We start from the raw sequence: 20,886 nt of genomic DNA on the forward strand, positions 1-20,886 counted from the left end.
TTCCATAGCGGCTGCTGAGTAACTTTGGATACCAATGACGTGTCATTCTATTTTTAGGGATAAGAGATCATAGCTGGTTGTATGGCACTTGTTTATCTAATGAGTGATTGTCAGGAACAGAAGGAGGGTATATGCCAGAAACTAGTGTGACAGCAGTCTTTGAAGCCCAAGAAGTGTTGTGTTAGCATTCTTGAGCCCTCAGTCAGAAGAGTAGACAGTGAAAAATGCCAAACCATGGGCAATGGGCCGTCAGCCTTAGAAACAGCATTAGATGGATACATATGACGTTCTGGGTAAGGACTCACGAGTGCTCACCACATACCCATCTTCTGTTTCTGTGACTAAGGTCACACAAGGGCTTGCACTGTGGCCAAGTTCTTCTGTTTCTAGAGGGACACTTTGGTACTTGCTCCTTCTCATCCTTTTCTGTGTCCATCATTTAAAAACAAAGGAGCGCTTATCATGTTCCTCATCGTTTCTTTGCCGGGACTAAGGTTGCATCAGTGTGTGCCATGTATGTGATGTCTTGTGTATATAATTGGCGTCAGAAGTGGCTTTTGTCCATGATCCTTCTGCTTTTGGGAGTAAAAGCACATGCATGTTTTTCACAGAGATACATTCTTCTATTTCAGTGAGTGTCCATGGACACCTACATATGCGTCTGTGATGTCAAAACTCTGAGGCTTTGTGAGGGCACTGCGTCATAGGGCACCTATCTTCATTCAAACTACAATTTAAAGTCTGTGGAAAAAGTATTTTAAAAAGATATCCCAAGTTAAACATGACGAAAAGAAGTGGTAATAGGTATTGCAAGTTAAATATGATGAAAAGGAGTGAAACATTTTCCATTGTGGAATCGTCACTCTTTTTTATGAATACTGACGTTCGCATGGATACTTCTTACTGTAGATTCCTCACCTTTTGAAATCCCCCAGGCACCAAACTGGATCTGAAACTTCTTTAGTAATTGACTTTGCGCACAGATAAGTGGTGCCATCGGGTTCTGCGTTCCCCTATCACAGCCCTGGAAGTGACACCACGGTGACATATATAGGAGCCACCTTGCACACTGATGTTGGTTCCTGTTTTTCTTGATGTTCCTTTCCAAACCTTTGTTGGTGTTTCACCCACTTCAAAATCATTGTTTTCCAGACAGTGTGTTAGGTAAATTACAACAGGCTTCAAACAATGCCTCTACTGTAGCAAGCAGGTTGATTGATACAGAAGAGGAAGAACTTTAACATTGGAATATTAAGGTGGACAGTCTCATATACAGAATCGAAGACTGAACCTGGGGCAGAGCAGAACAAAAACCTATGTAATCCTCAACACAAGCATTTGAAGAAGATTTTAAAAAGAAGGAATTTGCAAGTTCGGAAGGGACCAACACGATTATCAATTGGGTCTTGTCTGTATGTTTGCAAATAAATGGGGCAACCTCTCTAGAAGTTGCCAATGAGACAAATCCACTGAGTATTCAAAGTCAACACCCTCACAGATTCTGTTACTGGTGCAGCAGAAGCCACTTCCTCAAAGATTGGGTTTAATTTTTTTTTAAAATTCAAAAGCCCCAGCCTGGGAATTTCAAACAGTACATGTCAAAAACCCAAAACACATGGTATACAAACCACATCTGTTCAACGAAGTGCATGTCACAACCAGCACTAGAAAAAAGTAACCACACCAGCCATAATTAATCATTAACCTGTTCCCTAACATTTTCACTAATACTGAAACATACATTATCAACAGAGGGTTTTCCTTCTGCCCCACAGCAAATTAGGATCTAGTCCATACAAAGATATACCTATGCAAGTTCCCTGTAAAACTTAAGGTGCACGCTGTCTTCCAGGATTAAGCTACATCCTTCTTTCAGGACAAACCTAAAATTAATCAAGTGATTGAGACATCCTATCAGTACCGCATTTACATTAGGGTTGGGCAGAACCTGCAGAGTTTCATGTTACATGAAAGCTCTGCAAGATTCCTTGGAGTTCCGTGAAGGGGCTGAAATCCCCGGGAACTTGTTCTGTGCTGAAAACAGAGTGCAAACTGTACCACGCGGCACACCAGAGTGCGCTGCTGCTAGAGTTGATTTTTGCTGCTGCTCAGGTAGATTTTTTTCTTGAGCGGCAGCTTTCTCACTTTGAACGGATGCAACCGTTGACTGTGAGAAAATCTTGCAGGGTGCCCTCCTAGCGCCTAAAAATCACTCTAAGGGACGCTAATTCTCACTTATGCTTGCTAACTTACCATTGACGAGCCACCCACAAGAATAAACTCCCCACGCAGGAGTTTTCAGAATTTGGCTGGAACTCCGCATTACAAGTGTAATGAGGAGTGTTGAAAACTGCCAACTCCATCAGCGGAGCAGAATTTATCACCCACTCCTAATTTACATCAATGGAGCTGGAAGTTTTAAAACTCATCTCTTAGCCAGCATTTAAGGACAGTGGCGTCTGGCATGTATTTTGAAGGATGGGGAAAATACAGGTGATATTAAAAAAAATTAAAAAAATGTCACTTACCTTTCAGATTGCCTCACAACATCTTCCTCCCTCATGTGTCTTCTCTCCTCAAAGCTCGGACCCAGAAAACTTCATCACCCAATTCTGGCGCTTCTCTCATGCTGGTAAACAGCATGAGAGAAGCATCCGGATTGGAGGAGGCTGCCTCTCTCAGCGCTCGTTAAGAGCGCTGGAAGCTTCTGCTTTCTCTAACCCAGCTAAGACAACAAGGTTAGAGAAGTTTAAAATATGACTGTCTGGTTGGCCGTCACAAGACGGCCGGCCAAAGGGACATGCGCACTTTAAACTTAAGTGCACAGCTCCCTGATGCCGTTCAGCAGCAATTGCCCCACCCCGTCCTAACACTCGGTTCAGGACGGGTTGCTGAAAAATAAATTGGTAATAAATACATTTTATTACCATTTTATTTCTCAGTTGCTCTGGGGCATTTTTTAGCGGGGCGACGCTCCTTCGCTCTCACGGAGGAGCCGCTCCTCTTTAAGAATCTGAGCAACTGGAAACAGGAAGGACTTTAAGTGCCTTGGGCATTGATAACTCATACGCTGTGAAAAATAATTTACCCCTTGCATCCCCTCTGGCAATGTCATTAATTTATTCTGTACTATTGTTATCTGATAGAGAATTGTAGCTGCAAATTACTTACCTTTGAATTTTCCCCAGGTGTACTTCTCTCAAGTCGAGTTCAGGCCTCCTGTACGCCTTTCTGCGCGTACCACGCCTGCCCAGAGTTCTCAAGAAGATTGGGAACGACTGAGCCCAATTAATCCTTGTGGCTGCTGACTGGGCACGGAGTGTCTCGTATCCCAAGCTGCTGAGCATGTCTATCAATCCTCTTATCAGACTGCCCTTTTGGGACGATCTTCTATCGCAGCAGCAGGTGAGGGTTCTTCACCTGACCCGGTCCACTCTCCACCTTCTTGCGTGGAGATTGAGCGGTGGCAGTTTACTGTCTTTGACCTTCCTTCCGCAGTCTGTAACATAATCTTGGCAGCCAGGCGTCCCTCCACCAAAATGGTGTACGCCTGTCGTTGGAAGAAATTTGTGGCATGGTGAACAGACCAGTCTGTTGACCCCTTTTCTGCCCCTCTCTCCGAGGTCCTGTTGCTATCCTTTCTGTTGCCCAGCAGGAGCACTCTGCTCTGGGCACTCCTAAGGGATATTTGTCTGCTATTTCTGCTTTTTTCAGGTTGCCTGATCAATCTTCTTTGTTTAAGTCTCCTATTGTACATGGGATCCTCTAAGGTCTTACGCATCTCTTTCATCCATTCCTATTCATTATGCTCCAATGGGATCTGATTTTGGTTCTGACTTTTTTTGATGTGCGCTACTTTCAAACCTCTTCGCAAATGTCCTCTGGGGCTTCTCATGTTAACAACAGCCTTACTTGTGGCGAATACATCTGCCCACAGAGCGAGTTAGCTCCAGGCCTTGTCATCTAAGTCGCCCTACCTTTCTATCTATCCTGACAGAGGTGATTCACACTAGGGCCTCTCTTCTGACAAATGTTGCTACGCCCTTTTATGTAGGCCAAACCATCAACTTGCCTACTTTTTATGCACCCCACTTCCTTCTAAGGAAGAGGAGGGACACCACTGCCTGGACCCATAAAGAGAGTTGACATTCTACCTCGATCGTACAGATGAGTCCCGGATGGATGACCAACTCGTTTGAGGGTATGTGGGCGCGAAGAAAGTTCGGCCAGTGCAGCTGCAGACCATCTCCAGATCGGTCATACCCTGAATTAAGATCTGCTATGCACTGGTCAAAAAGCAGTCCCCTGAGAGTTTACATGCTCATTCTACCCTAGCTAAAGCTGCGACTACTGCGTTAGCACTAGTGTCGTAGCTTGGACTCTTGCTCTGAGCAAGACTGCGGGTCTCAGGATGACAGTACTTTCGTTTGTAGATGACTAAGTTTCTTCCTACAACTAGTTGTAACTGTTGTCCAAACCTTACCGGCTTACTAGCAGTACCTCACCAGAAACACAATAGTAAAAGGTGATTTGTAGCAGTCGCTTACGCATGGACTCAAAGTAAGATCTCTCAGGGTTGTCGTGGTTAAACGGAAATTACCCTTTTCTCACAGATTTATTATGTCTCATACAAACAAAGGCAATAACACAGATGCAGTGAAGTTATAATAGTTTTTATTCAACATAACTGCAATTTGTGATAAGTTGCATGAACTGCAATGATTAGGATAATGAATATACCAAGCAACAGTATTGTGAAGAGGAGAGTCATTGTTATAAAGACCCCCACCATTATGCAATATATGAAAGAAATATATGTATATGTATAAAATGGAATAAGCCCTAATACCCTAAGGAGAGTAGGTCTAACCTCCTACCTAAAAAAGGAGAGCTGGGTTCGTTAAACCTAATCTGCCAAAGCTGTGTCCATGAGAGGAGCCCCCAACCCTCGTTACCTTGGAATGAGGCCTCTATCTCAGACTCCGCAGGGACACGAAGACTGGGTCAGCGTCAAGATGACTGCAGCATCGGTATCAGCGATGGTGGCGATGCCCTCTGGTCGGAATCCCTCTGATTATCTGTCTAAAAGTGTGTTGTATTTATACAGATCTACAAGGTCCCCTGACATAAGTGTTATTCATAACAATAGATAACAGGCATGCTTGGGACGGCAATTAATATCAACAATCCCTCGAAAGTATAGAGAGGGAAAATCCCGAAGTGTGAATGCCTACTGTACGTTTGTCTTTCGTGCTTGATCTTGACGCCTTGGCGCAGTGATACTGATAATAGAACCCATAACAAGTGGCCTAACTATAAACAAGGCCGCCATTTTAAAGGAAATAAATAATTAAATGGACTAAGACAGAGCAAGCTAAGTAGGTTAAAAGTCACTGGGTGACGGGGGCATGAGTTTACAAGCCTATGGCTAAGCTAACTCCTGTTATCCCGTTAAAACAAACTAGGATTCACTACACTAGGAGTTCCAGTCCTTGACAGCTGTCAGGTGGCAACGTGGGCATCTCTGCACACGTTTACCAAACACTACTGCCTGGACAGTCAGGTCCATAGGGACGGGCACTTTGCCCATTTGGTGCTGCAGGACTTTATTGTTTGAACTTGCTTCGCAGACCCACCTCAGGGGTGATATTGCTTGGGTGTCTACTCAAAGGTAAGGAATCTGCAGTTAGGAGCCTCTATCAGGTGGACAAGTTACTTATTTTTGATAATGCCTTTTCTGGTAGAGGCTATATCTCGCTGCAGATTCCATACTGATCCACCCATCCTTCCAACTATACAAACTGATTTCTAAGGGCAGGGACTCTCATTTCAGGGCCTTAGTATTGACACACCAGTTGTTAGTGTTCTTCACGGCTCTGCACTTCTGGCGTGGAAAGTCGTGAAAAAAACTGACTTTGGCGCAACAGGATGGCGCCTGCATAGAAGCCGGGATGTCATTTCTGGTGCTGACGCCGATGTACACGGAGCCGATAGACGCTACCTACTGGTGTGGAGGGGTAGTGCTCACAAAAATCTTATAGATCCAGTCTGACACCTGGGGAGAATTCAAACTAAAGGAATCTGCAAGTAGACATCGTCCCTACCAGATAAGGCATTACCAAAGGTAAGAAACTTGTCCATCAATGACCTGGAACATCATTTTGGCAAACACATTAAAAAAGAAAATACCTCCCATTAATTGTTGCTTTGGAACCAAAGAACAATGTCCAAAGACTCTCTAACATATTGCATATTTTTCATTTATATAAGTATGCATTTGCATAAATATGTGAAATGCAAATTTAATTTTTGCACTATATTTTAGCACGAAATGCATTACGATATCAATTTGTGGTGTGACCCTTAATTTAAACAAGAGGGCCATGAGCAACAGCTGTTGTTTCTTTGTGTTTTGAAGTAACATTTTTACTGCAAATCACTAAGAATTGCCCTATTTGCAGTAAATTTTTACAGCAAATGGTGCAAAATTAAGTGCAGTCGTACAATTTGGGAACATTTCCTTAAAAGCATAACACGAAATTCCCGAAATTACACAAGCATCATTTAAATTTCACCCAGGTCAAATGATGGTTTAAGGCACTACCGGTTACCAAAGGTTGTGAGCATCCAGCTTTTAGTGTTCAAGAACTGTTTTCCAAACTAAGAAAATGCTACAAAGATGGTTTCCTGAGCTGTAAGAGAGACAATTGCTATTTGCGAGTGTCCAAAAACGGCCACATTCTATGTAGAATCAGAGATACATAAAGGCCTACCTCCCCCATTGCCCCCCAAACACCACCCCCGCCCAAACATCCCTAACCCCACCTCCATTGGGGTACTGCATCATATCCACATTGACTCCTTATGCTTGACATTAGGAGATTCCGTTGACTGCCAAGGTCAGCCCTTCATGAAGGACCTTCTGTCTTTCATAAGACACAGAGGAGATATTAAACAAAATAAATGATATACATATCTACAGCCATCAAAAATGGAGATTTTCCACCAGATCTGTTAATTATTAGGTTGCAAATAATGATTCAGGGAATGTTACAGTTCTGTCTATGCAACAGCTATTTCGCATTCAAACAGTAAATATTTTTCTTATGATAACAAGGTACCAGAATCAGTGCCATATTTGTTCCACCATGCAGCTTTATCTTCATGGCAGAAGCTGAAAAACATTGGCTTTGGGATGACGATTTTTCAGAACTCACAGTCTATCTTTTGAGGTTGTTACCTAGACGATATTTAACTAATGTGGCAGTAACATTGATCACTTTTACAGAGATTTATCAGACTCCTGAACGAAAAAAATATGAAATACAGATTTCCTCAACTATAACTAAGAACCATGTAGAGTTCCTGGATCTTAGCACCTATCTGCATGATCAGAAAATTCATACATGATTTCATCGCAGATCCATTTCATCGCAGATCCACTGCACCCAACTCAACTCTTCAGTCCACCAGCTGTTGTCCTCCAAATTCTATCTACAGTATCCCAAAAGGAGAGCTTCTCAGAGGAAGATGGAACTGCAGTGAAGACCTTTGCTAAGAAATCCCCAATTGATCATTGAAAAACTGTCCATACTTATGAGAAAATATGCCAAAAACTAACAACAAGATTGGGACTGTGAGTAGTCAAACTTACTTATCTCTGCCAGGAAACAAACCTGTTGTAACCACTGGCCCATAATATTCATTTCAGATTTCCATGAAGGTCATCACCATGTTCACCAAAAACTCAAATATTTGCAATTTTTACAATCTTATCCATCCCTCAATGGTGTGATAATGTCTACCCCACTTGGGATTCAGGCCAGCCAAGAATCTGAAAAGCTGCTTGTGTTGCTATGAATTTATTGATGCAAGAGATAATACCAAGACATTTTGACTAAGTCAAATTATTTCTATATATCGGTTGCAACCATAATATCTGTAAATGTGGGAAAAATAAAACCGTAACACAAGTGTGGGGGATATTAAGGACAGGTCTCTCTGGCCTGTTCAGGGGTGAGTAGGTCGCCGGTTAGGCGGTTTCCTTCATAGACATGGAAAGTGGTAGTGACATTTGAGTGTTGAAGGGCATGTGGGGGAGTTCCCTTAACGGACTAGGTGGTCTCACACACATTATAGTGTCATGCTTCATCATTTGACCACCTAGCCCCACCCAGGTAAGATGATACCACCTGGGCGGACTCAACCTCGTTGTTGAATGAACTCTGAGGGAGTGCTGGAATTGTATGTTTCTGGATAAAACGGGGATGCAGTTGAAGGGAAAATAGATACTAAAATTACCTCACAAATCACCTATAAGATATAATACTTTAATGAAGGTGTTTGTTGATAAGGTTAAAAGCAGTATGTGACAGACTTGAATATAATGTTCCAAGGTGTTTTACAAGAAATGTATGACCAACATGTTTCTGCCCTATCCTAAAGCCGAAAACGTTCTGGGGCATTCGTCAGGGTCAAGGATCCCTAATGTATATGTGGCTAACTGACTAGGTCGTGAGCATATGCATTAGAGTGCGCACCTGATTGCTGTATCTGAGGGACGCCCTGTAGAATAGAGGACATTTGCCTCCAGTCTGCAAACACGGGGAGGGGAGTTGCCCCTTATAGTCACACTTACTCCAAAGGCAGCATCTCTAATGTTCACATAGTGGGTTCCGCGTCCCAGCTGCTTGCTACACCAAATTCTCACACTGAAATAAACATTGGTTAAAAATATACCATTTGATAAACTGTAATACCAACTTTGTGTCTCATTGAATGCCCATGCTAACTGACGTATACAGCAAGTAAAATGCACCCTTTTAAAAATAGTAATGAGGAGCACTACCACAATATAAATGAATCAGTTCCAGCTTTACCTTTATCTGACCATTTTTCTAACCAACATGAACATCAGCAAAATTGCCCTTTCTAGGCCATCCACCACGTACCCAAACCACCAAGAGGTGGTGATTGTGAACTCTTATCCTGTAACTGGGACAGTGATGGATATTTTGTTTAGACACAGTTTACTACAATGGAGAGGTTCACAACTGGCTGAATTGAGGAGTTTTTCTAACTAAAACCCAGTTATGTTACTGATCTTTCATCACAGTAGTTACATATTGACATCACTTACTGGCGTATTACATCACTGGGTAGCTCTCCAACATATCTTCAATATTTATTTTGAATTCTCACACACCCAGACGTGTGTACTCATGCTATGTGATAATTGTATAAACTTATCTATTGTACTGATGATGATCCTCTTAACGTATTCTACTCTTGTGTATCAAACCAATTTTTCCTAAAAGTCACCTTACCACAAGATGACATGCAAACATACACTAGCACTTTGTACTTCCTCTGTAGTAGTAGTATTTATTCAATCAATTATGCAATCATAAAGCACATATAAACGAAATAAGACTGTAGATATACATATAGAAAATTAAGAAATATAATCTTACATACAATATTCATCACTTGTGTCAATCTTTTCTAAAATTAAAAAAAAAATCATGATTTAAAGCATAGCTAATTGCATGCACATTATCATAACTAATTAAACAATTGTCAAGTGGGACTGGACATTATGAAGCTAATCTGCCAAGCATGCATTAAGTATGGAACAATTGCATACACTAACCATTCCGTGTTATCTGATCTGAAGATATAAATGGCCTCAACAGGGTAAAAGACAGATAATGACTTAAAAGTTGGGACAATCCACCTCCTCCTGGTTTTCTTATAGACTGTGCAAAAAAAAACCAAAAAGTGCTCCAATGTTTCACACTTTTGCACTCTGAATTTCTTTTAAATATTTGAGTTTTTTTGTGAACATGGTGATGACCTTCATGGACAAAGGACATTCTGGTGTTAACACATTTGAGTTCCATTTTGCTTTTAGTCCATTCACCAGGAGGGTCCTGTGTCTAAATTTTAAGTACAGCAACCTGGCATGAACAGGCCCAATACAATCAAAAGATTCATACAGTAAATCACATTTAATGTTAAGAAAATAATTAGTTAGTGAGCCATATGATGGAACATATAACCAATTAGCCATAGTGTGTTCTCAGTATTTTGCTTTCAGGGTAGCTTGTGAGCCTCCAACCTTATGTAGTTCTTCTAAGCCCAGTTTATACAACCAGCCATTAACATACTTCAACCATGGACATGTATCTCCCTTATCCAGGGCTATAACCTCGGCTGCTACCTGTTTGATAGGGATCTGGGTTTTCCCTGTCCAAGTCCTAACCCAGTATATTTAATGCAGCAATATGTATTACATTTTTTAATCCAAGGTCTAGGCGCATAGGAATAAGTGGATCCCACTGTGGCATAGATAATAATGCTCTCATAAATGTACTTTCAATTTTTTCCAGCCCTTTTGCAGGATCAACCCCCATAATTCTGCTCCATACAGGGCCGCTCCAAGGCATTTTGCGTGACAGACCTCTAGCACAGGTGCACTGTATTCCCTCTAATTTACATTTGTCATTCATTGTGAATGTTATATCACATATGCAGTTTATGCATCCTTTCTATATTTTAATTGAACCGCAACCATAGCATGGCTGTGACATTGCTTATATGTACATGTAAAGCCCAGTTACCCAAAAATAGTGCCCCAGCTCTAAGTAAGATTGCAACATTGTTAGTTAGGTGAAAAACAATGTCTTGAAACCTTCAATGAGCTTTGGATGATTAGCTTGTGAGCGAAGATGGAGGGAAGAGAGTTTGGTAATTGTGAAAAAGATAGAAAAGATCCGTGTACTCACCTTGTCTTATGCAGGTGGTGTGGGGAAGTAATAGCAATAGGGCGTCTGGAGAGCACAACTTATGCGCCTGGGTGACATTTGTTATATATTGATTGTATTTACCCCCTCCCCATGGGCGTATTGGGTGGTCTTTTACAGGGATGAATCATGGATTGCATAAATAGAAGGCCATGTTTGTAGAAGGCCCTGTGATGGATACATAAATCCTTGAAGGTGAGGTGTTATACCGGGAGCCAATGTGAGGTCTTTAAATGAGTAGAAATACAGCAATGGTGTGGAGCCCTAGTAATACTTTGTTGTCAGGTTCTCGATCAATTGCAGACATTACAAAGACTTCTTAGGGAGTCTCAGATAAAGAGAATTACAGTATTTGATAGAGGGGCCACTGCACAAAGCGAATCAATGGGAAGTGAAGGGAGCACGATGTGTAGCATGTGCATATTAAAAAATGTGCGGAAGTAAGTGTTAATTTGCTTTTTGAATGAAAACATCCTATCAAAAATAACTCCCATATTCTTTGCTGATTTCTTAGAAGATAGGGTAATGCTCAATACTGGCACTCACTAAGAAGGAAGACAGATCAAAGAGGTAATTCCAGGGAGTATTAGCTGGGCCTTATCACAATTCAGTTTAATAGTGTGACATCTCTTTCAGGATGCATCTGCCAGCAGACTTGATTTTTCATCAAAAGCAATAGCCCCGTCCTCAAACAAGATGACTATCTGAGTGCTGTCTGCATATAACATCAAAGAAAAAACGTAACTGGTGATAAGATCAGATAGTGGAGGCATGTAGATATTAAAAAGCATAGGGTTCAATGAGGCTTCCTGGCGGACTCCACAACCTAGGCTTTGGTTTTGAGCAGCAAGGCATGAAGACAACAGATTGTGCCTGGTTAGTCTGGAAAGAAATAAACCACTTCAGTGATTGATTCCAAATCCCATTAGAACGTAGCCTGTGACATAGGAGATCATAGGATACAGCATCAAAGGCAGCACTGCCTCCTTCATCTAACTTCACAACTGTATAATCGGCATATACCAGCAGTATTGTCTCTGTACCATGTAAAGTTCAGAAGCCTGCTTAATGTGACATTGAGAATGTTAAGACATTCTATGAAAGAAGATGGTTCATTTTTTTTAATCTCAGTGTTCACAATCTTAGCTGGGAAGGAAAAGTGGAAGAATGGGTTGGTAGTTGCTTAATACCAAAGGATCAACAGAGGGCTTAAGGTACAACCATAGTCCTGGTCCCGTGATATACCTCCGTAGAAACAATTGTTGTTAGAGATTTTCATTTTTGATTTGTGTTTTTCTGTCATTAGAGAAGTAATTTGGCTTTGGTAGACATTGCTAATCCAGGATATTTTTTTTTTTTTTTTTGTTTCTTCTGGATGGTATTTTTAAAAATGCCAGATGTGTTGCAGTGATGATGTAATATTGCAGGAACCATGAGACCTATATAGTTCATTTTGCTGTAAAAACATAGGTTTTTGGGCTCAAGTAGTCTTATAGAGACAGAAAATAACGTCTCAGAGCAACCCTTCTGCTGTTTTCCAAAATGGCAGCTTTATGATGTGTTTTAGCCATCATATTGGTAATTTATTTTAATATGGTTTTTGTTTCAGGTTGATTCAAATTTGTAAGCATGAGCGAAGCAGGTGGTGGCAGAGGATATTTACCTCCTGACAGAATGTTGCTGACTACAAAATCTGAGTACTCCTTCAACAAAGAAAAATGTTTCATATGCCAACCTAATCCGAAAGCAAAGCTAACATCAACTGCAGCTGGACAGAAGAGAGTTTGAGATGCTGCAGAAATACCTCAAGATGAAGTTCACAAAAGATTGTAAATGATGGGTGAAGAGGATCAAATATGTTATCATTGTAACAACAAGTGCTACAAGTCGTATATAATGGAAAAAAGCCTGGAAAAATACATCAAAAAATAGCAGAAACCAGTGAATTGCCACAAGAGTCTGAGTCTTCTGAGAAAACATCGACAACCAAACCCAGTGCCCATCCACTTAGAAGATCGATGGCTACCCCTGGGGCCACTCCAACAACTGATCAGGAAGCAGAGGATCTTCAATGTGTTATCTGTGGTTTAGCCAGACAAAAGGGCCAAAGGGATTGACGAAAGAAAAAAAGTATGAGAGTCTCAAAGGGCAAAGATGTTTTTATCTGCTGCTGGTTTCTTCCAAGTTTGTTTTCAGCCGAGTAGCTGGTCTAAACACCGAGGTGAATGTATTTGCAGTGAATTTGTATGCCCACACCAACTGCATACATTTAAAAATATGAATGTACATTGAGCTCCCAGCACCATCGTAACCACCAGCTTTCAGTTAAGTTTGCACTCTTTGAAAAAGCAAATTAAGTTTTAAAGCCACCCTTGAGTGCTGGGGACAGGTTCATACACAGTGAGATCAGCGAAATAACTGTCAACATTGATGAAACTGTATTGATCCATAATAATGACATTAAGATTATTCTGGTGAGAATGTGCAACAACAGAATTTGTTTTTGTCAGTCTAACAAAAAGAATGAGCCAAAATCAGCAGGAACCATTTTAAGAAATGTCCTGAAAGATTTAGATTTATGACTTAATTTTGTGATGCCGCAGAGGTCCACAAATCGTGGAAGTCAACAAGAATGCCTAATGTCTTAACATTTTTTATGTCATTCTTTAATATCAGCAAAGCAAAACTGTTACAAACTAAAGTTCTTGAATTCAGAACAGAAGCCGACAACATCGATGATGGCTTTAAAGATTTAAGCGAAGAAGTGGAAGACAATCGCATGAGCCAACAGGCTTATGCGGTGCAAATATACTGTCTTTTCCTAATCCTGTTTTATAAACTACATCACGGCAAAAGAAAACTCCGCTACACGTGATGACTGCCCACGGAATCTACGACTAGTGCAAAAGGCGAGCGCTAATCCCTTCAATGAATAGGATTGGTGCATCAACAAGTTATAATGACATAGTATGGAGCAGGAACTTGTTAGCAGCTCATGCTGTAAAATCTTGTAAATACGACAGCACACCACTTCAAAGTCAGTTTACCAGGAAAGGATTTACAATTGCTGCTCTTGATGATTTTGAAGACCGCTGTATTTTATTTGGAATATCCAGCACACATGAGACTGCCATGGCGCTTTTTCAAGACTGTACCAATGAAGTAGCTTCTGGAAAACAAGCTGTGTCAGCTGTAGGCATATATAAACAAAGCTGCAAACTTATAACCAACTGCCTTGCCAACTTGTACAAAATCACTACAAGCCATCAACATGTCCCAGTCTACCAGAAAGTTTCAAAGTGGCTGAGGACATGGATATTCTTCTACCTGGTGCTGTGGTCCACAAAACTGATTTAAGTGAGTTTATCATATTGCTTATTCGGTGCGGATTGACGGATGAAGAACAGCCAGTTCCTCCATGGGCTGGAATTCATGCTCTGACCTCCCAGAGTAGAGCCCCACTAAAGAATGTGTTTTTTTTAACCAGTAATACCATCTCCAGTCACAAAGTATGCAACAGTATACTCCGCTCTAATTATTGTCCAAAATGTGCGTGCTCTGCTTGATGACCTGCCAATTTTCTGCTTTGGCATATGTTTTCCGTATTGTAGCTGACGTTTTTATGAGCAGTCCAGTAGAATTTGATTATCTTTATCCACTGGTGGGTGTTTTTCACAGACAAAAGTTGTGTTGCATTGCGCTGTGCAGGAAGTTATCTCAGTGGATGAGGCATAGACAATGCACTTATTGAGGCTGAAATCTTTGGAAGCAAAACTGTCCTGTCAGTATTGAGCAGAACGCAATATGTTCGTTAAGGTATGCTCATCATATCTCTGGCTGTCGAAACATTGTGTTGGAATTCTTTCTAGAACAAGAATGGCAAATTAGGTTTTGCATATCTTATCTCAGTGAACAAGGCACAGGGTACACTTCATTCAAAAGACATAATGCAAAGCCCGGCAATGTACAATACAAAATCAGAAAACCTGAAAAACATGTTTGTACAGTTTGCCACAGAATCTGAAGAAAAATCAAAACTTTGCAAGTACTGGGAAAATGTTTTACACCTGATAGCTCTAGTAAAAAACTTGGTTCATGCTGATCGGGAAGATGATTGGGAGCTGCACATGAAGACTGTGGAGTCACTGATTAGTGTGTTTTTGCGAATTCAGTTGCATAAACTACCTGAGATATGGGTCCTCATATTTGGAAAGAGTAAAGAACCTAGAGGTGGAAAAAACATACCTTTACAGAAAATTCATCCAAATACATTTTGTGGTGAAAGACAGAGAGGGAAAGATTAGGGTTGTGGCTCCAGATTTGAAACTGGAACAGACGTTCCAGAGACCACAGAGAAGCTCCAAGAGAAATGTTGGTCAGACACGTAAAAGTGAATATGTTGCTCAGTGGCAGCTAGTTTACCATGAAGCCCTTTCTATTTGTAATGTGTTTTTTTTTTAATTTTTTTTTTTTTATTTTTTTATTTATTGTGTCCCAAGGGAATACAAATACAACCTCAAAAATCCAGACAATCAAGGTGCAATATACAAGTAAATGATTATCCAGAGCTTTGCATCTAAGGCCTCCATCACCCCTGTCCTCCTTCCCGATTACCTAACCATTTGCCCAAAACACCCCACGTAGCTTGATCATTCTGTCTCGCCGCTCTCCCCTTTCGTTCATACAGTGCATGTTCAAGCTGATATGTCGCAAGGAGGCAATCTAGCCATTGTTGGAATATTGGGGGGCTGTTGATCCAACCAAACAGAAGAAATACAAAGTCGATATACAGCCATAGGTGCAGATATTAACTTAGAAACTCGTGGAATAATTCCATCCGATACCCCGAATATTATAACCCCTGGTGTTAATTCCACATCTTGATTAATTACTGCGCTGATGAACTGCCCAATATCCTTCCGTAAATTTGCCAACTTTATACATGTAGCAAACATATGTATCAAATCTGCCCCAAATAGCTGACATCTTGGGCAGTGTATCCCCTCTACCCTACCCCACTTCGCGATTTTCCCAGGGTTAATATACAAATCAAAAATCGTTTTATAATGGTGGGCCTGGAGTGCTGCAGAGATCAGGGTATTACACCCCATGCCAAGGGACTCATAAAATTCTGACTCTCCCACATTCAGTTTGGCTTAACACTTCTTACAGTGCTTCTCCAGATCTTCTGGTAGCTTTTCATTCATTTTAGCATAAACAGAGCATATTGTAATCCTATCATCACTTACCATCATCTCCATCATAGGGCTTTTTGCGAATCCCGCTGTCCCTCCCCCCCCGCCCCCCCATTTTGCTATGGATTAAATCCCTTACTTGTAAATATTTAAAAAATCCCCTTTGTCCCAAGCCAAATCTTTTCCGTAGGTTCTCAAATGTATCTATTACTGATCCTTCAAAAAAAAATCCCCTAACCTATATACCCCCTGATGATGCCAACTTATGTAATAATCTTTAAATATCTTGGGAAGTGAAGGGTTATTTGCAATCACCTTATAGTGGTTATATCTACCTAGTCCCATTCTTTTCCATCAGGGATCCCAACATTTAAATGCAGCCTTTAACACCTTAAACCGTACCTTCTTATAATAATTAAGTTCCATGAATGTCAACAATGCCCCGCTAGCCAAGGATCCGATTAGCAGTTCGTAAATGTCCGGAACATACCCCTCACCGATCCTTTAATTTTAAACAAAGGGTGCATGTACTGTAATGCAGCTGCCAACTGGTAAAATTGAAAACTAGTCAGGGGGCCGCCCCCCTTCTCCCTAGGTAATGTCATATACCTACTGGCTCTTCTAATCTTTCCATACGACCAGACAAACCTCATCACTAATTGATCTAGCATGTTGAACCAGGATTTCTCAAACTCCATCGGAATAGAGCGGAACAGATACAAAACCTTGGGAAGAAACATCATCTTTACCATGTTGCACCGCCCCATAATTGACATATGTAAATTATTCCATCTACAAAAATCATATCTGGCTTTTTCAACAATCTGCATTAAATTAAACCGGACTATCTGCTCCACTTGAGGTCTGATATCAGTCCCTAAGTAAACTGCGTGTTCAACTCTGCGAGCATCGGTTGTCCTACAATACTCATTTACCACTAGCGGGGTCTTATCTTTATTAAGTAAATATCCAGATTCCATCCTGAAACTTTGTGCAACCTTTTCTATTGCCTCGAGAGCCGTATCTGGGTTGGCAGTAATAATTGCCACATCATCGGCATATGCCAACATTTTAGTACTCTACCCTTTGCGTATCACAGGCTGGATGGTTGTATTCTTTTCTATCCGTCGCAAAAAAGATCTATATATAATGCGAATAACAGCGGCGAGCACGGGCATCCCTGTCTCGTGCCTCGCTCAATCTGAATAAATTTTGAATGGTCACCAAGCATTTGAATTCTAGCACTAGGATGTTTATACAAGGCCTTAATAGCTATAATAAACCTACTTCTCAAACCATAGGCCCGCAGTATCTCCCACATGTACTCCCAATTAACTCTATCAAATGCCTTCTCGGCATCTAGCAAAACCATAGCCATAAGCTCGTCTGCGACATGAGTAGCGTTGAACAGAGTTAGAATTCTTCTAATGTGGTCAGTTGTATCTCTCCCAGGAACAAACCCATGCTGATTTGGAGTCACTATATTGCATATGCAAGAAGACAAATGAACCGCAAAGATTTTAGAATAGATTTTCGCATCACTGTTGGTAAGTGTGATTGGCCTATACGCCCCTAAGCTAAGCGGATCTTTACCCTTCTTTAAAAATACTGCTATATTAGCAGTTCCCCAAGACGGGGGAGGATTGTCCTCTTGCTCCACTTGGGTGAACAGTTCTAACATCACCGGTAGCAGAGTAATCTGAAAATACTTATGCAATTCCATCCATCCCTGTAGCTTTTCCGCTTGAGAGCCCCTGAATCACCCCTTCAATCTCCTCCATTATAATCTTTTGTCCTAATGCCAATTGTTCCTCGGGAGTGATCCTATCACACATTACCTCCCTTACCCACTCACAATCAGCCTGTTCCACAATGACAGGAGTAGCACTGTATAGTTCCGCATAATACTCCCGAAAAGCTTCCCTAATTGAATCCGGATCCGTAGCTAGCTTTTCCCGTATGTTTTGAATCTTTGAGATTGAGCCAAGAGTGGCCCTTTGTCTGCACGTACTCCCAATAAGTGGCTTTCTCACTGAATTCATAGCACTCCTTACATTTAGCCAAGTATTTCTCAGCCACTCTCTCCGCTGAGCAGTTATTTAGTGCCATTTTCGCTACCGCTATGTGGTGTAGGGCACTCTTGACATCCATGCCACCCTCAACTGCCACAGTAAGTTGTTTTTCTGCCTCTTGAAGTTTTCCAAATAGTTCTTGAATCTGACCTGCTGCCTGTTTCTGCCGCCTAAATCTAAAACTAAATGCTTCCCCCCATTATCCCAGCTTTTAACGTTTCCCACACTCTCTCTACTGGGGCAGACCCCATATTAAATTCCCAAAACTCCTTCAACCATATTCCCATATGCTGTAGATACGCAGGATTGTTCAACAGTCTTCTCTCAAATGACTAGCCCCTTCTATGACTTTGCCCGCCCATAACCTTAACCTCTAGAACTAATAGGTTATGGTCTGAAATAAATCGCAGGTATAACTTCATTCTTGCCTCTCTTAGATAAACAGGCGATATAAGAAAGTAATCTAACCGGGCCATTTTTCTATGCGGAGCTGAGAAGTATGTATATCCAGGATCTGGCCACTTCAGGGATGACCATGCGTCCACCAATCCTACTTCCCTTTGCATACTCCAGAGGGCCTGAAATACTCTTGGTTTGCGCCCCAAGTATCTTTTATTCTTAACTCCCTTTAGAATCTGCGATCTATCCCATGCATACTCCAGAGGGCCTGAAATACTCTTGGTTTGCGACCCAAGTATCTTTTATTCTTAACTTCCTTTAGATTCTGCGATCTATCCCATGCTCCATGAAAGTTCATATCCCCACAAATAGTATATGGGGCTGGCCACACTGCTAATTCAGCTGAGATAAAGTCGAGTAGTGTCATCATACACTGAGCAGTACAATGAGCATAGCGTAAACCTTTCTTTACCCAGCAGGCATTCTATTACTACCCATCTTCCTAGCAGATCAACCCTACTCCGGATAACTACACATTTAGTATTACTTGCTAGAATGGCTACCCCTCTTGTTTTAGCCCTTTGTTCAGTGCATGCCAACAGACGCAACCCTAGAGACTCCAACAATGCTTTATCAGAGTACTCTATATGAGTTTCTTGCAGGCAATAGATATCTGCTTTCATCATTTTCAAATCTTCTGCCACTTTCCTCCTCTTTCAGGGATTATTCAAACCACATATATTGACAGATACTATCCGCAATGTACCATATATATGCCTTCAGCTGGTCCCTCCTGATGCCACCATGATTGATATTAAAGCTGCCCCTATAATCCATTACCTCCTGTCTCTTCCTACACCCTCCTAGCACTAAGTCTACCTGCCATTCATTGCTGCACCTTATATGCCTTCCCTTGGGTAACCAATTTTATTTTTTAAACCCATCTAAACCCCCTTCCATCTCACCCCACCTCCCACCCCTTCCCCCCTCATCCCCCGGCACCCCTCCACCCCCTCCCACCCGTCCCATCCTAAGAGCAATCAGCCCACCAATGGCCTGAATCATGGTGACCCACAGATGCCGGTCAAGGGCCCACCCCGGAGTGCCAGACTCCTACCCGACTCCAGCTTGCCTAATACACCTGTAATCTATGCCACTGAGGCACTGAACATCTCCACTCTATCTTTTATGGGGCTTTCAGCTCCATCAAGTATTCTTTTGCTTGTATTTCTGAAGTAAATATTTTAACTTTCCCATGCACCACAGTCTTCAGCCAAGCAGGAGCCAATAAATACGCCTCCCCTCCTCTATCCTGAAAGGGTTTAGTCCGCTGCCGCAGACGCCATCTCCGTTCCACAGTAAAGTGGCAGTAATCTGGTCTGGTAAAAAAAGTAACATCCACTCGACGGGGGGGGCGTCTGGGCGAGCTTTCTCAAAAATAATGATTACCAAAAAAAAACAATACAGCTCTAGGGTATTTAGATTCTGCATTGCGGCCTCCCTCGTGTCTAACTATAGGAAATCTGTGTGCTCTCTGAATCTCGGTCTCCCAATCCCATTTAGTGAGCTCTGGAAATGCGTCCCGCAGGGTCTTAATCATATATGCCCTGATATCATTACCCTCCACCCCTTCTTCTATGCCTAAAAAGCGCAAATTATTTCTTCTTTGCTGATTCTCATAGTCTTCCAATTTCCACATAATATCAGTTAGTTGGCTTCCATGTATCTCTGACTGTTTCTTTAGGGCCTCGACATCTGCCTCCACCGCTGTGGTCCTGTCTTCCATTGTACTCAGTTTTTCTTCGATTTCTGTACAGGTCTTCGCAATTTTCCGGACCGTGCCTTGTAGGTGCTTAATGGCAATTCAAGCCCTCCGACTCACAGCCCTTGTCTCTGTTTGTACTTCTTTTATTGTATCATATATTATCTGTAGCAATCTTGTGTCTGTACTGGTTGCGCTAGTATTAGGAGTCTAGCCATCCACATTTCCATCAACATTGGGTGGAGAGTCCGACGCGGAAACATTCTCCGGTCCTGTCAATCTAATTCCTAAATAATCCCACTTAAGTGCCTTGGTACTCTGTCCTGCGGGCTCTGCTCCCCCAGTGAGACCAGTCTGTATTTTTGTGCTTCTGCGTTGTCGTCTTTGTTGTCTCACCGTGGACTCTGCCGCAGATGCTGCGCTTTCTGACTCAAAGTGCTGCCTACGGTTGCACACTGATTGCAACCGCTACTAGTGGATTCAGAGTCCTCAGTTAGTGAATAGAACTTACTGCCACCGTCCTTGGTGCAGTCTGAGCCCTTCTTACTCTTCTTACTCTTGCCAATCTTCCTGACTTCCACTTCTGAGTTTATAGCATCGTCAATGCCTTTGGTTGAGTTCCCAGAGCACTGCACAGGTAATGTATTGGCTCC

At 41.8% G+C, this 20,886-nt stretch overlaps 1 protein-coding gene across 2 annotated transcripts in view; it reads left to right on the plus strand.

The window, feature by feature from the left end:
- The window catches only part of ITGB3BP (integrin subunit beta 3 binding protein), a 288,073-nt gene that overhangs the window by 236,174 nt on the left and 31,013 nt on the right, over positions 1–20,886 (plus strand). The window lies entirely within an intron of this gene.

Source organism: Pleurodeles waltl, chromosome 4_2 (genome assembly GCF_031143425.1).
Source record: "Pleurodeles waltl isolate 20211129_DDA chromosome 4_2, aPleWal1.hap1.20221129, whole genome shotgun sequence".
In the NCBI taxonomy this organism is placed as follows: Eukaryota; Metazoa; Chordata; class Amphibia; order Caudata; family Salamandridae; genus Pleurodeles; species Pleurodeles waltl.